This window comes from Sorex fumeus, unplaced genomic scaffold (assembly GCF_029834395.1).
Source record: "Sorex fumeus unplaced genomic scaffold, SorFum_2.1 ptg000061l, whole genome shotgun sequence".
Lineage (NCBI taxonomy): Eukaryota > Metazoa > Chordata > Mammalia > Eulipotyphla > Soricidae > Sorex > Sorex fumeus.
Window position 1 is genome coordinate 33,133,864 of NW_026606118.1, and position 16,315 is coordinate 33,150,178.

The 16,315-nt window shown below is 34.7% G+C and overlaps 1 pseudogene; it reads left to right on the plus strand.

Annotated features, from left to right (window-relative positions):
- Nucleotides 1–6,711: 6,711 nt before the first annotated feature.
- LOC130034649 (trace amine-associated receptor 2-like) lies at nt 6,712–7,691 on the plus strand (annotated as a pseudogene).
- Nucleotides 7,692–16,315: the final 8,624 nt, after the last annotated feature.

A 16,315-nucleotide genomic window follows, 5' to 3' on the forward strand; every position in this document is an offset into this window, starting at 1 on the left:
GTTGTTGCTGTTGTTGCTCTTTCTTAAAAAAAAAATGAGATATCCAAGCCCAAATCTCTTGAGAATAATGGTTAAGTTATAGAATAGCACAATTCACATTGTTCAGGTCTTCCATTACCATATAAATGTATATCACTGTATCACTGTCATTCTGTTGTTCATCGAGTTGCTTGAGTCGGCCCCAGTAACATCTCCATTTGTCCGAGCCCTGAGATTTTATCAGCCTCTCTTTACTCATCCTTCCCAACTGTGCCGCATTGGAGGCGATTTCAGGGTCAGGGGAATGAGACCCATTATTGTTATAGTTTTTGGCATATCGAATATGTCATGGGGAGCTTGCCAGGCTCTGCCCTGCGGGCAGGATACTCTTGGTAGCTTGCCAGGCTTCCCGAGAGTGAGAACTAGATATATATATGTATGTGTATATATATGTGTGTATATATATATATACATAGCCTTTACAGTGATAAAAGAGAAATTTCCTTTTGTAGAGAGTTTCATTAAAAATGGCGTCTTCTACAATGCAACAGGTATGTGAAAAAATTAAAGATATATCTGTGTTGTCTGTGAGGTTTTAGAAGAAATAAATTGTTACTCTAAGAATGCAGTAGCATTGTGGAAGCTTTGATTCTTTTTCCTTTTTTAAAAAAATATATCTTGTTCATATGCAGAGAGAATATAAAGGAATGTGGAAGATCAGGACTTGATCAAAAAATCTGTCATCAAACAGGTCAAGAAGTGCAGATCTTTAAGTAAATGCAAAATAAAAGGCAGAGCAATTTAAAGATGTGAGCAAGATAATGTATTATCTTTTGGCAGTTTTACATGGTTCTTGAAAAGATTTAGAATTCTGGAATAAATTATCTCTTCATATAGTGAATAAATTAATTACTTTTCATAGGAATTCACCTAAAAATGGCGAGGATTGGAATATTACCTGGGCTCTTTACAACAATTATGTTCTTTAACCACATGCTCGGGCTGAGCCTCACATATGAGTGAACATATTTCTGCACACACCATAAGACACTCCCTACCCATTTTCCATAATTACCACACCATATTTGATGGGGTTCAGACAGTAGGCAACAAATCACAGAGGGAAATATATATTTAAATATATATATATATATATATATATATATATATCTTGAAGAGCCTGGCAAGCAACCGAGAGTATCCCGCCCACATGGCAGAGCCTGGAAAGCTACCCGTGGCATATTCAATATGCCAAAAACAGTCACAATAACCGGTCTCATTCCCCTGACCCTGAAAGAGCCCCCAATACGGCAGCCTCGGGAAAGATGAGCAAGGAGAGGCTGCTAAAATCTCATGGCTGGGACGAATGGAGATGTTACTGGTGCCCTCTCGAGTAAATTGATGAACAACGGGATGACAGTGATACAGTGATACAGTGATGTTCTTTAATCTAAAGAAAATTTTATTCTGGTCAAATATTTCTTGCATATGATGGTGCTCATACACAACAAGGAAAAAGGTAGGGTGTGGCACTATCCAAATGCCACCTTTGATAGTGCTCATAAAGCATCAGATATTGTGTTAGGACTATTTATTTCTATTACTAATATGTTTAGTTCATTGAGATGAATTTTTTGTTAGAAATTGAACAACTGAAAGAAATAGCCAAGGGGTGGATAAGATAATTCTAGAAAATGAGAAAGGGTGTCAAGAATGTGACTGACTAGTAGAATATACTTCTTGCAAATGTGAGATCCTGGGTTTCATACCTGGTCCTAGCAAATAACTTAGTGAAGAAAAGTTAGCAGAAAAAAGGGATATATGAAGTCCCTACTAAATCTAAAAAGTGGTTGATATTACTTTTATATATATATTTTATTAGTGAGACATCATGAGGTACAGTTGTAGACTTACAAATTTTTGTGCTTGGGTTTCAATTATACAATGATCAAATACCCATTCCTCCACCAGTGCCCATTTCCCACCACCATGGATCCCAGTATCCCTACCACCCCCCACCCCCCCCCATCCCACCCTGCCTCTGTGGCAGGGCATTCCCTTTTGTTCTCTCTCTCCTATTGGGTGTTGTGGTTTGCAAAAGAGGCAATGAGTGTCAATCATGTTTGGTCTATAGTCTACTTTCAGCATGCTTCTCCCATCCTGGGAGGATCCTCCCAACACCTTTATTTGGTGTTCCCTTCTCTATCTGAGCTCCCTTTTCCCCTAGCATGTGTGGTTGGCCATGGAGTAAAATTCCTGGTATTAATCTCGGCCATTCTTGGGTGAAAAGTGGTTGACATTAAACAGCCGCAAATGAGGCATAATCCTAATGTTCAGACTACCTATTAAAATGGTATTTTAAAAGGTAAAAGGTAAAGGCCCTCCCGTTGATCGTCGATTTGCTCGAGCGGGCCCAGTAACGTCTCCATTGGAGACTTTATTGTTACTGTGTCTGGCATATCGAATACACTCAGTAGCTTGCCGGGCTCTCCGAGAGGGGCGGAGGAATCGAACTCGGGTCGGCCATGTTGGCCGCATGTAAGGCGAACGCCCTACCCGCTGTGCTATCGCTCCAGCCAGCAAAATGGTATTTTATATACATTTTTTATTTTTTATTTTTATTAGCCAGACACAGTAACAACAAAGTCTCCAATGGAGACGTTACTGGGCCCGCTCGAGCAAATCGACGATCAACGGGAGGGCCTTTACCTTTACCTTTATTAGTGAGACACCATAAGGTACAGTTGCAGACTTACAAATTTTTTGTGCTTGGGTTTTAATTATACAATGATCAAATATCCATCCCTCCACCAGTGCCCATTTTCAACCACCACGGATCCCAGTATCCCTCCCATCAATAAACTTCAATTATATATCTAAAACTAAAATAAGAGTGGTTGATAAAGCAGAGGAATATATAATATAGAAACACCAATGAACTTCAATGACTAGGTAAACAAATGAGAGAACACTAGGGGAAAAAAAACTTTGTTACTGTGATTCTCCATTTCTTCTTTCTTAGGGATATAGAAATCCCATCTTCTCCACAATTTAGTACAATCGAGTTTTGAACCATGGTATTTATGAATTGAATGGAAAAAATTCACTAGTTTTAAAATCCTTTATTTTTGTGACTGAGCTTCTTGTGGAAACATAAAAGGCATTTGACTTTGTTATGATTCATAAGAATTCTTATGCTAAGATTAAGAGTATAAAAATGGGAAAAAATAGCACTTGCAGAAAACTGAATCTATTGAATAAATAAAACATTTAGCTTTCACAGGCAATCAGTCTGAAGGAAGAGGAACATATAGCTATTGAAAGATTTATGTTTGTGGTTGAATGCCCTGTGTAAGGAATATGCTAAATATTCATGCAGAGCCATTGTGCTTAAGTGGCATTAACATTTATTGTTTTGATTAAGGAATCATTAAGTTATATTGTTATGTAAGTTTAGGTACATATCACTGAAAATAAATGTGTGCTCTTCTACAATAAGTTCACCACTGAAAGTCCAATTCTACCTTCAATGTATACTCATCTCCTATACCTCCACTTTATCATTTTCCCCCTTATCTTCTGGTAACCACTAATTGGAATTATAGTACAAAGTTCATTCTTGTTTTCTTTAGTTCATCTGTTGTTTGTTTCCACTAATTGCCACATATAAATGATGCATATGTTTGTCTTTTGGTGTTTCTCCTATTTCACTGAGTTTAATGACCTCTAGGTTTATCTATGTTAGAAATGGTAGGATTTTATGTCTTTTGACAGATGAATAGTATTACTATAAAGAGCATTATACTCTTACTATATTTTACTATATTATATAATATATATAATATATAATATTATATAGCAATACTATTTATAATATATACTATATATTGGTCTAAATATATATCTAAGTGGAATTCATTTTAAAATACTGTTAGTTAAACTCACCAAAGTATCATACTATGTGCCTCTTCCTGCTGCATGGTGATTATGTGAGGAATAATAATATAATGTATGCATCACAGTGTGTGTTTCAAAGAACTTTCTTAGAGTTCTTATAGTTCATTGACTACTTAAATCTTGTGAATGCTGAAAGGGAAAGGAATCAAGTTGTGCACTTTCATTTTAAGCTTATAAGGACTGAATGCGACTTTTGTAAAGGTGAGATGGTTGGTTAATTAATAATATCAAAGTCGCTAAACTAGGAATACTAAGTTTGTCATTAAATCTTACATTATATTGTAACAGAGTTTCCTTCAGCACAGAATTTTGTCTATGTGCCATTTTCATTAAAATAAAATTATTTCTCTCAGATTTTGCTCTTGGAAATTAAGTGATTAAAAATAAATGTTTTTCTTCACTTCTATTATGATTTTCAATGAGTATAAATAAGCTGATTAGAACCTTCCTTTGAATTTCAGAATAATGCTCATTTTAGTAATGTTTTCTTTGGTTATATTTACGTGGTCAGCAGGTGGCTAGAAAGAATGGTAATTAACTGAAAAACTTGATACCAAGAGTGGGAAGGTGTTAGTGTTGGGGGTAGGGTTCTTACCTCTTGTATTTCTTCCTAGCTTTTTTTTTCTTAAAATGTTAAGAGGGACAAATGGATAAATGTCATATGAATATTAGAATTTCTATAGTAGCTGGTAAATAGTGAAAAAAATTGAAATGTGCTTGCACTTACATTCAAGAACATTTGGGATTTTGCTGAAACTAACGGAAACAAGTCTGTCATTTCTGCAAACAGCAGTTGGAGTATTAACTGGCAGAAACCCTAATACAATTTGGAAGTGTCCTTGTTATGTGCTTGAAATGATGCTTCTGCTCCAATTTCAGGTGTCTTACAAACATATGTCCCATCCTACATTTTGGGTTTCACTTCTGCACAGGTGTGGATGAGGACTCAGGGAAGAATAACAGGAGGATAAAGCTATCTTGTACTAACTTGTTACAATCTTATGACAAAAGCATTTAATTTCAAATCAGTATCGATTCTCTTATGACTTTTATTTTTTCAATTTTGGAGTCACACCCAGTTGTGTGCAGGGCTTAATTCTGACTAGATGCTCAGGGTTCATTTCTGGTGATGATTGGAGCCCATATGAGGTGCTGGGGATTAAATCCGGGTTGGCCACATTCAAGGCAAGCACTTTAATCCCAGTACTAGCTCTTTGGCTCCTAATGTCTAAATTAGTTGCTTCAATTAAAAAAAAATCTCTACTTGAATTGGAGAACAAAGTAGAGTATCTTGATTGTTTAGCTCTAGGACTATTGGCCTGGGAAAAAGCAATTAACTAGAAACCCTCTGTTCTCACTCCTCAACCTTCTATTTATCCTGTAGTGCTGCAGAGATTTTTCCAATAGAATCTAAAGGTCTCTGCATAGCTTTGTCTCTGTTCCTCAGCTTCCATCAGCTTGGAATAAAGTATACCCTTCTTCTGTTCAAATTCTATTCCCCCTGTTGAAGTCAGATCAAAAGACCCACAACTGCTGACTTTTCTTATCTAGTCCAATCTGAAATTCTCTATGTCAATCTTTGATCAGACATACTGAACAGACCTCTCTTTATCCACTTCATTGACACCATCGCTTTTTCAATATGTGATGATCCAAATTTTATACCTTGTCTCCAGTTATTTTATAGACTCTTTCCAACTAGGGACACATTTTTTTCTTTCTTTCATTCTGTCTTGTGTATTGGAGATAGTCAGAAATTCTCACTTGGTGTGTATTAGTGCTTTTGAATCCTAGACTTGAAAACTGGTAGGTTTATATGTTTAAAAGGTTTATATATTAGGAACTGTTCAAATTTTATATGTATAAGGGTCAATGGTGGTAAAGTATTTCTACATTATTGATATGTGTGCCATGTACTTAGAGAATATTTTCGATAATTTACATAAAAATAAATGATATGAATTATCATAAGATATTTTCTTATGTATAATGAAGATGCAAGGTGAACACAAGTAGGACATTTGCTGCTTGTTTTCTGGTAGTGGAGAGGACTTTCTAACCTTTTGTGTGATTTCTCCCCACTTGAACCTGTCTGATTTTGCTTTGACCTCTTTTGAGTTACGTAGAAGAGACTCTGGAGATGCAAACTTGACTCCTCACAGAAAAGTGAGAGTGTCCTGCCTTTGCCTCTCACCTCTGATTTTGCACCTTGGCCAGTGAGATGATTACCAAGACTTCATGACTAATTGCAGAGAAAGGTTCTGTCAGACATTCTTAAATGATTCTTCCCCTTTGAAACAACACGTATGAAAAAAATTAAAATGGTAAAAATAGAACATACAAACAGATGAAATTGCTTCCAAATAATAAACTCTTGGTCCTACAATATCATAGACCCCCCCCAATTAAATCTGATCATGTATTAAAATTACTTGCTTTAGCAAAAGGCAGATTCCTTGTCTAATAGATGTGTAACTTCCTGTGTAAATGAGGACTATTAAATACAATAAGCTAAATAATAAACTTATTTCTGCTGTTCTTTCTCCTTCAATTCTTGACTTTTTCCCCTTCTCTCATACTTCCTTTCCTTATTCTTTTCATTTTAGTTTGGGCATAAACTATGAGTTTACTAAATGTTGGTGCATAAATTGGTTATCATGATTGAGTCATCTATGTATTTCTAGAATTTTCATATGAAAACTAATATAAAATATAGGATAATATCTCATCTGACAAAAATCTTATTCTTGCTTATTTTTGAAGGACACATTTGATTGTTCATAATACGGAAATTGATCTTGTCCTGAAAATGAAAAGTCACTGGGTGTCCAAGCTGCAATGTATTCGTTTATGTCAGGAGCTATATTCATCACGGTGTTTGGCAATCTTGCCATGATAATTTCCATTGCTTACTTCAAACAGCTTCACACACCAACCAACTTCCTCATCCTCTCCATGGCAGTCACAGATTTTCTCCTGGGCTTCACCATTATGCCTTACAGCATGATCAGATCAGTGGAAAATTGTTGGTATTATTGACTCACATTTTTGCAAGATTCATTATAGTTTTGATCTGATGCTTAGCATAACATCCATCATCCATCTTTGCTCTGTGGCCATTGATAGATTTTATGCTATCTGCAGCCCTTTACGCTACTCCAAAAGATGATGATTCCAGTCATCAAAAGATTGCTGCTTCTCTGTTGGTCTGTCTCTGGAACATTTGCCTTTGGGGTGGTCTTCTCAGAGACCTACGCTGAGGGCATAGAGGGCTACAGTCTATTGTTTGCTCGCTCCAGCTCCTGCCCAGTGATATTCAACAAACTCTGGGGAACCACTTTATTGATGGCGGGTTTCTTCACTCCTGGATCAGTGATGGTGGGGATTTATGGCAAAATATTTTCAGTGTCCAGAAAGTATGCTCGTGCAACCAATACTCTGCCAGAAAATCAAAACAATCAAATGAGAAAAGACAAAGTGGCTAAGACATTAGAAATAGTGATGGGTGTTTTCTTATTATGTTGGTTTCCCTGTTTCTTCACCATTTTGTTGGATCCCTTTTTGAACTTCTCTACCCCAGTACTTTTGTTTGATGCTTTGACATGATTTGGCTATTTTAATTCCACCTGTAATCCTTTAATCTATGGTTTCTTCTATCCCTGGTTTCGAAGAGCCTTAAGTACATTTTGCTAGGCAAAATTTTCAGCTCACATTTCCATAATACTAATTTGTTTACTCAAAAAGAAACTAAATAGACTCATTTTGTATAATTGAGTTGAAGCAAAAGAATTTGAACTTAGAAAACTGAAATCATTTCAAATAATTGTATGTTTGTGTGCTGTCTTGGCTACAACAGAAAGCACTTAGTTACTAAACCTTGAGGAAAATGTCTTTGAACCCAAACTCCTTCAGGCACAAATTAATAAAAGGCAAAGAAAGAAGAGGAAATAAAGTCAAGGAAATATAAGGAAAAATCAGAAAGGGAATGAAGAGGTCAAGAACTTGTAAGGTTTTTGGAAGAAATCAAAATGCAAGTCGAGTTTAATAATTTCCCTAGATTTTCTTTCACCACACACAGACTTTCTGTTCAGCTGTTTTTCCCCTTGGTGCCTTACTAGGCATATTTTCTTAATGCCAATATGAGATTATATAGGTAGGTAAATATAATTTGAAAAAACATTCACGAAGAATTAATCATTTGTTAGCTAAGAGTTAAGCCTTACTGTTTGAGATTATATGCTCTCTAAATGAAAGAGAAAATTGAAAACTCTGATGTCACAGGGTTTGTCAATATTTTCATTCATATAGCATCTTAATCAAAGTGTTCGTTGATTTCATATTTTTTTAGCAGAACATTCTATTCAAGTTCATATCTTCTTCCTTCCTTAGTCCCTTCAGTGTTTTGCATTGCTCAGTGGGTGACTGTTATAGATGTAAAAATATGTACAAAAGAAGGGTGTTTTGGTATTCTATCCCTTTTGCTTAATATTTATGCACATACATTTAAAAATACTAAAGTAGTTGGAGAAGGAAACAAGGACCCAAGCTAATATTTATTTTAGTCTTAGGGGCCTCCTTATTTGTTGTTTGGTTTCTTTTTAAGTGTAAGCTGATACCTATTAATAACCAGTGAAATTGCTGTACTGGTCTGTAACCAGTCTTTAAAAGTTTAACACCTGGCCTGAAAAGAGAAGAATAAAACAGAGCGGTAAAGTGACTATGTGTGATTCCAATATGCTACTGTCTGCAAGCAACATTCTTAATGGACATCAAACTAGAAGAAAATTTCAGAATACTCACTTTCATTGAGGGTAAATATTGCCTTGTTAAGTTTTCATTTTAGTATTCTATATATGTCTGTCATGTTCTTTGCTTTATGTAGGGGATATATTACACTGAAGTAAGCTTTTAATTTTTAAATTTTTACTAATGAAAATGTGCAATCACTATTAATGAACAATGAATGCTTTTTTCTCTTTGTAGGGAGTGCTCATAATGTCCCCAATTTGCTTTGACTTCTTCTGTTCACTGTGTTGAGCACTATTAAGTAGCATATTCAGTGGTTAGTAATCTTGGTTACCTGTCAAAAGATGGATCTAACAGCTGTTGGCTACCCATTGTCTAACCTTCCATTCTCCTTGCATCTTTGCTGGCTGCTGGTGGGCTGATCGTTCTATATTGCCTGTAGGGTAGACATGGTAGACTGAGTATCCTTTGAAATTGCAAAAATCTCTATCTCACAGTGAGATAATTTTTTTAAATGGCAACGTCAACCAGGAAATAAAAAGATAGATGCTACAAAATAATAGGAAAAATTATTTTTCCACATAGTAATTAAAGTGAAGGATTTTTATGAGAGGTAATATTGTATGTTGGATGTTATTGCGTCTTCTTGGCAATTCTTCCTGGAATATGTGGCTTATGCTGTTTTAGTATAAACATACACATAAAGAACTTTGATTTTTGTTTCATTCTATGGAAAGTACAGACTTTCTTCACCTTAGTGCAAAGGAGAATTATTTTGAATTTCATTATTGAATTTTCTTCCTATTCATTAAATGTGACTTTTATAAGCACTTAATATTTTGTTGAAGGTTCCTTGTTGGCTTGTTTGTTGAAAAGAAGTTTATGACTTTTTTAAAGTGGAATGTTGATGCTTAAGATAGGGGTAAAATTGTGCATTCTGTTTCTTACTGAGGAAGAAAATGTCAGTTCTTTGTGGGTCATTTATTTTCATATGAGGCATCTCTTCTATTAGAATATTTTCAGATTTTAATTTTCTTTTGTTTTTTTTTTCCTTAGAATCTTATCACTTTTTAACAATCACAATTCCTTCAAATAGGTCCTCTGTCAAGTTCTGCTCACTTGTCCACCTTTTCATAGCCTCCTCCTGACAAATTTTGAAATGTAGTAACTATCCTACCTTCTTTGTTGCTATAAAAGAGCAATTCAGCCTCCCAATGTACTTTCTGCCCTCCACCATTTCTTTCTGCTCCCAAATCCAGAATTTTATAGGACATTTCTTATAAGAATTTACAAATGTGAAATCTCAACCCAGGGCAGTAAGTGATTTGCCTTGGATTATGTTGCAGATTATAGATGTAGAACTAGAACCCCTATCTCCAAACTTTTAATTTAGAGCTCCATGTTCTTCTAGTTTGTTTTTTAAAAGATTTGTGACACTTTGACTGTTTCTCTTTTTAAACTGAGATTTAGTTAAACTAATACAAATTATGTAGTAAAAATAAATCACCCCAAATTCTCATTACATTCACAAATCAAAATATAAGCACATATCTTTTATGACCCAGACAATTATTTTTCTTTTGGATAAAGTCTACATTTAATTTAGCTTGCCTATGTCTATGTATTTTAATACATTGAATTTCAGTACCTTGTCTTCCCAGAATGAAGTCCAAATGACCAAGAAGCTGTTTTTATTTGGAAAAGAAAATGCAAAAGTTATCTGGGAATTAGAAATACATAGAATATTTCCATGTCCCCCAGGAAAAAAGTAAAAAGATCAATTCTACTGGGATTCTTATAAATGTTCTTCTGAAGCTCTTGGATTTTATTTCTCTACTCTAGTCCTCCTGAGAATAAATACAAACTTTTATAAATCAGATAATTCAAACCTTGACACAACTCCTTTTAGAATTTCTTGACCTCAGACCTACAGAAAATCTAGCCGATAGGTAATGACTCACAACTAACTGTTCAAGGAAGGGAAAGTACTAGCTCAATACAAAGAAATGCAAATGTACATACTGAACTTTTAAAAAATTTATGGCTCATACCCTTCTTCAAAAAAATGAAATGTGAAATACATTTCATAGAGAATTAAAAATTTTTATAAATACACTGCAAAAGAGAGGTAAGTTTTTCTCTTTTTTTTTAGTTAAAATTATCATAATATTTAAATGAAATAATGTCGCAAATCTTTTATCAAATTTTCTTGACAAGACTTATATATATTTTTTAATTCAGTGGCATAGTTAGGTAAAAATTACAGGAATTATATAAAACATGATTGAATAATTTTAAGGCATTGCTGTAGTTCAATCATGATTAAATATACTTTGATATGAGATCTCAATAAAAATATTGCTCTATACTACCTAATCTGCTGGCAGATGCTATATTTTTAATTTTTTGATTTTTTTCACTTGTGCAAAGATGTTACTCACCAGGTTTTTGCTGGTAATTCTTCAAAACTATTCATGCATTTCAGAAACAAGGAATGTCAAAAGGAAAAGTGGCTTTCTCTATTGCTGAAAACTACTCTCTAATTCAATAATGCTAGTATCCTACTAAAGATACTGATATTTTGAGATGGTCTGAGAATTTTTATTTAAAATCTCTAGACCATACTTTGATTAGCAAAATTTAGAAAGGGAAACTATAAGCAGATGAAGTCATAGACATTCATGTTGCTGAAACAGATCAGAATTGAATTTCTGTCCATTATGAGAGATGGTGAGAAGTTTCCTGGAATAGAAACTAAGAATTAAGAAAATAAAAAATAAAGAAACTAAAAAATATAAAATTAAGAAATCTGTGCTGAAAAAAGGGAAAAAGGTATTAGAAATCAGTCAACTTTAAGATGAGAAAATATATACTTATTTTTAAGCTTATTTACTACCCCAAAGTCTACAACTTTATAAAAAAAATTTCTAAAACTGGGAGAGCGAAAAGAAATGTTTGTAGAAGGAAATGGTGTTTGAACTAGGCTTGAAGCCATCAGGGTCCAAGGAACTGACAATTAGACAGAGGAAAACCGCTGGTCAAGACAAGGAGTGGATATTTGCAGCACAGAGATTACCATGACCAGAGGTTGTAGAAATACTGTAAACTGAAGTCAGGGAAGACTGTGTGGAAAGTTTCCTGCAAAGAAATGCTGATATTTTTTGTCATTTATAACATGCAAGACCAAACTCTAATATTCTAAACAAGGCTTGCTTATCCATACTTTCTTGTTTAGGCTCACCAGAAAAATTAATGCATTCTTGGAAAAAGGTTTATTTAGACCAGGTTTTCTTATTTCTAACACATTCTTGAAAGCTTTGTTTTAATAAAGATTTTTCTTGTGATTATTTTTAAAAAAATGGCTATGGCTAATAATAACAAAGAAGAGTGGATTTCGGTTTAATTTTTACTTTCCATTTGGCCTCCTCTCTCTGCATTGGAGGTTGCTCAGCCCATTGTGTGTACATACTGTTCCTTTAAATATCTTTTCTTCTACCAGATGCTTTTAGGAATAAACATTTTCAAGGTGTTATTTCTACCCATTACTAATTACCAAGTACTTTAAGCAACTTTTTTTTAATGAACTCTGACCTGTAAGGAGCAAATTAAACATTATATGTAATAACTATTTTAAATTTTTGATGTCATAATGTACAAACTATTTCGATATAATAGATTTATAGATAACATCATTCGCTTCTGGCTAATTTTCAGTACCATGTCTTATTACCATTACTGAAATAACTTTCAAGCGGTCTTCGTAATTCTTCGTAATTCTTTAAAGATTCATGGTGGTTCATGGTGAGTTCAAAAGGTGTGGGTGCACAACGCCTTCCCAGCCTCCCCATCCTCTCCAACAGAGAGACAAAGAGACTAGGGGATCACAAACTAATGGTAAAAATGGCTTGTTTAATGCAGAGCTGATAGCATACTTGTAGAATATCTGAAGGGGTTCAAGGTGTAGAACTGCATGTAGGTGTGATTGATCATTTACAGAGGTTAAAGCATTTCAGCAGAGGCAATTCTCTTAGGGGGATTAACTCAAGGAGACACTAAGTCCTCAGGCCAGTTCAGCTTGCCCTTCTCCATGGGAGTTCTGTCTCTTAAATCTTAACAACTTGCATGAAGACTGTATTTTTATGCTGCTTTCTAGATGTCCCATTTCGACGCCGGGGTAGCTTTGCTGCTTGCCCCTTGTCTAAGTTCCTTGGTGGGAATCCCCTTTTTTGGGGTGTTGGGAACTCTGGCCACGAAAGTCTCAGTCAAGTAATTATGATGGATGTCCAGGAGTAGATACAGTTCAGAGCCAATCAACTCCCAAACTTAGGAGCATAACATTAACGATCTTTCTGTGTTCAAGGGAAGAATAGTAAAATATGAAAAGGCTATAGGGAAAATAGAAAAGCAAGTAATTCACTTCAAATACAAAGTCCAAATCAGCAGAAGTTTTGGCTAAGTAACACAAGACTGACTTGGGGAAATGTGACAATGAGAGGTAAAATACAAAAGAAATGTTAAACTCAGGGAATTGGGGTGCTCATAAGAATGTTGTAAGCTTCTCTATGAAAAGGAAAAGGAGCAATTCACTGGTGAAGCCTAAAGCTCTTAGGATTAATATCCAACACTTCATATTATATATTAGTGAATAAAAAAAACTCTCAGTCATTTTTATAAATTAAAACTTTTTTCTATTATACTAAATACAACTTTACCATTTTTTATAAGATGCAAAATTTAAAGCTGTACAATAATTATGTTTTAGTTAAGAAGTTTAATAAAAAATTTGCACAAATTTTCTGCTTAGATGAACTTTTCTTTTAGATTAAGAATAATTTTTGAGCACTGAAAAATTTATATTTCAGATTGTGTAGTTTAACATCAATTTTGATAAATTACAAAGAGTTGACATAATTTTCTAATTTTTTGTAAGAAAAATGATGGAACAGTCATTGTTGGTGCTGGTTTCATTTTTTTTTTTTAAATTGACCCTGTTTCTTAAAGAAACTCTTTCAAATAACAGACACACTGAAAAGGCATTCAAAATTTTTGTGATTTGGAGAGTTAGTTTGAGCTTTTTGTACCTTCTTAAGCAGTTATCTAGTTAGTTAATATGTCTAGATTTTCAGCCTTAAATTCTAGGAATCATGGTTTAATAATCATTTAAAGGAGAAAACAAAGCACATTGTTAATAGACATTCTTCAAATCAGTGTTCAAATGAAAAAACTGGAAAATTTGCTGATTATCCCACTGAATTTGAGTTGGTACACTAAACAAGAATAACACTATTTGCTTATATCTTCCTTTGCAATACTTCTTGTCTGATGCTTTCATAACAATATGCACATAGGTGGTAATAATTTTAGGTTCTTGCCCAGATAGTTAGGTTCAAGTGGAAAGGGAACATATATTATAAAAATGGTAACCTTGTGTTAGTTGGAGGTTTATAAATATCATGTGTAATTATTGGACTTTTCTGTAGGAAGATGAGGTAAGATTACACATCCTATGAAATCTATGTGATATTCATATCTCATGTCTTTGATTCAGAACACAGAACTTCTGCTGGGCTACTTCTTTCTGAAATGAATATTTCCTGCATCTTGAAAATTCTAATCAATAATATTTAGCTCAGGTATAATCTTACACTGAAAAAATGATTCTATGAAATGTAGCACTGTAGCACTGTCCTCCCGTTGTTCATTGATTTTCTCGAGCAGGCCCAGTAGCATCTCCATTGTGAGACTTTGTTGTTACTGTGTTTGGCATATCAAATACGTCATGGGGAGCTTGCCAGACTTTGCCACGCGGGCGAGATACTCTGGGTAGCTTGCCAGGCTCTCTGAGAGGGGCAGAGAAATTTAACCCGGGTCGGCCAGCCGGCTGCGTGCAAAGCAAAATGCCCTACCGCTGTGCTATCGCTCCAGCCCTATGAAATGTACCTGACTAAATATTTGATTGTTTTTTATTCAGCTTGAAATTGAAATTTAAGGGGAATAATTTTAATATACCAATGTATTAGCACAGCGGGTAGGGCGTTCGCCTTACAAGCGGCCAACATGGCCGACCCGAGTTCGATTCCTCCGCCCCTCTCGGAGAGCCCGGCAAGCTACCGAGAGTATTCGATATGCCAGACACAGTAACAACAAAGTCTCCAATGGAGACATTACTGGGCCCGCTCGAGCAAATCGACGATCAACGGGAGGGCCTTTACCTTTACCTTTACCAATGTATTATTGTTTATAATTATAAATATTTTAACACAAAAATGATGATTCTATAAGGGCAACAGAGTTCAATATAATAGGTTACAATGTTAAAGGCATTTTGTTTATGAAAGCTGGTTAAGATGGGCTTCACTGAATGCTTAATAGATAAATGCTGTGCATTTCATATGGTATCTCTGTACTTTAAGTGAAATGTATAACATAAGATATATTAATCCTATTTTATTAAGTTGGTAATTGACTATCAGAAACACTAGAAAGTCTTCTCCAAAGAATATGCTTAATATGTGGTGAAATCAATAATTAAACACAAGTTTGCCCGCTTTCAAAGCCACAAAATTGAATATAATATAGCCAGGGAGCTAGAAATTGTACCATATAAATGAATGTTTACAAATATTCCATTTGAGGTCTTCTTCAGTCCTAAAAATATATGAATTTTATTTTATGTAAATAGTCAGTACACATAGTATATGAAAGACTTAATTTCAGGTTTTGAAACCTTGTAGAATTTACCCAGTACTTTAAAAATGTCATAAAAATGTCAAGGATATGGCAAAGCCATGTGAAGTTCTTTCTGTTCCGTGCCAGTAACTCTGAAGTTCATATGATGGAGTGGGGTATTATAAAGTGTTTCCTAAACAGTGATAGAACTTAATTGCCTATGTTTTTTATCTACTTAATATAGTATGCTCAAGTTTAATTGTAAGACTTTCCTATTCAGTGCAGTATTTGATACATTTTTTAAGGATATGTGAATTTCAGCTAGAAGGAAATCCCCAGCCAGGATAAAATATCTCAACTTCCCTTACTAGCCAATAAGCTAGTATCATTGTAGAAGGGACCAAAAAAGAGTCTGTAAAACCCCATGTTAACAAATGCCTATGGAATAGACTCTATGAAGTTATTTTCATCACTCCTCCCTAGTGCATTAAGCTAGATCACTCAGCAGGTTTTTTTTTCATTATTACATTTGTACTTCTACTGTATTCAGTATCTTTAATTTTCATCTCATTAGCCTAAAAGATCAGTAAAACATATTTAAGCGAATCTTTTAGTTATGCCTGTCAAAAGACTGCTTTGACAGGGATTATTTATTTATTTTTATTAATGAATCATTGTGAGGTACAGTTACAGACTTACAAACTTTCTTGCTTATATTTCAGTCATGCAATGATCCAGCACCCATCCCTCCACCAGTGCCCATTCACCATCACCAATATTCCCAGTATCTCTCCCACCACTCCCTCCATCCCCCGCTCTGTGGCAGGGCATTCTCTTTTATTCTCTCTCTCCTTTTGGGTGCTGTGGTTTGCAATACACGTATTAAGTGACCATTATGTTCAGTTTGTAGTTTATTTTCAGCACACATCTCCCATCAGACAGGGATTATTTAATAGCATCTTAA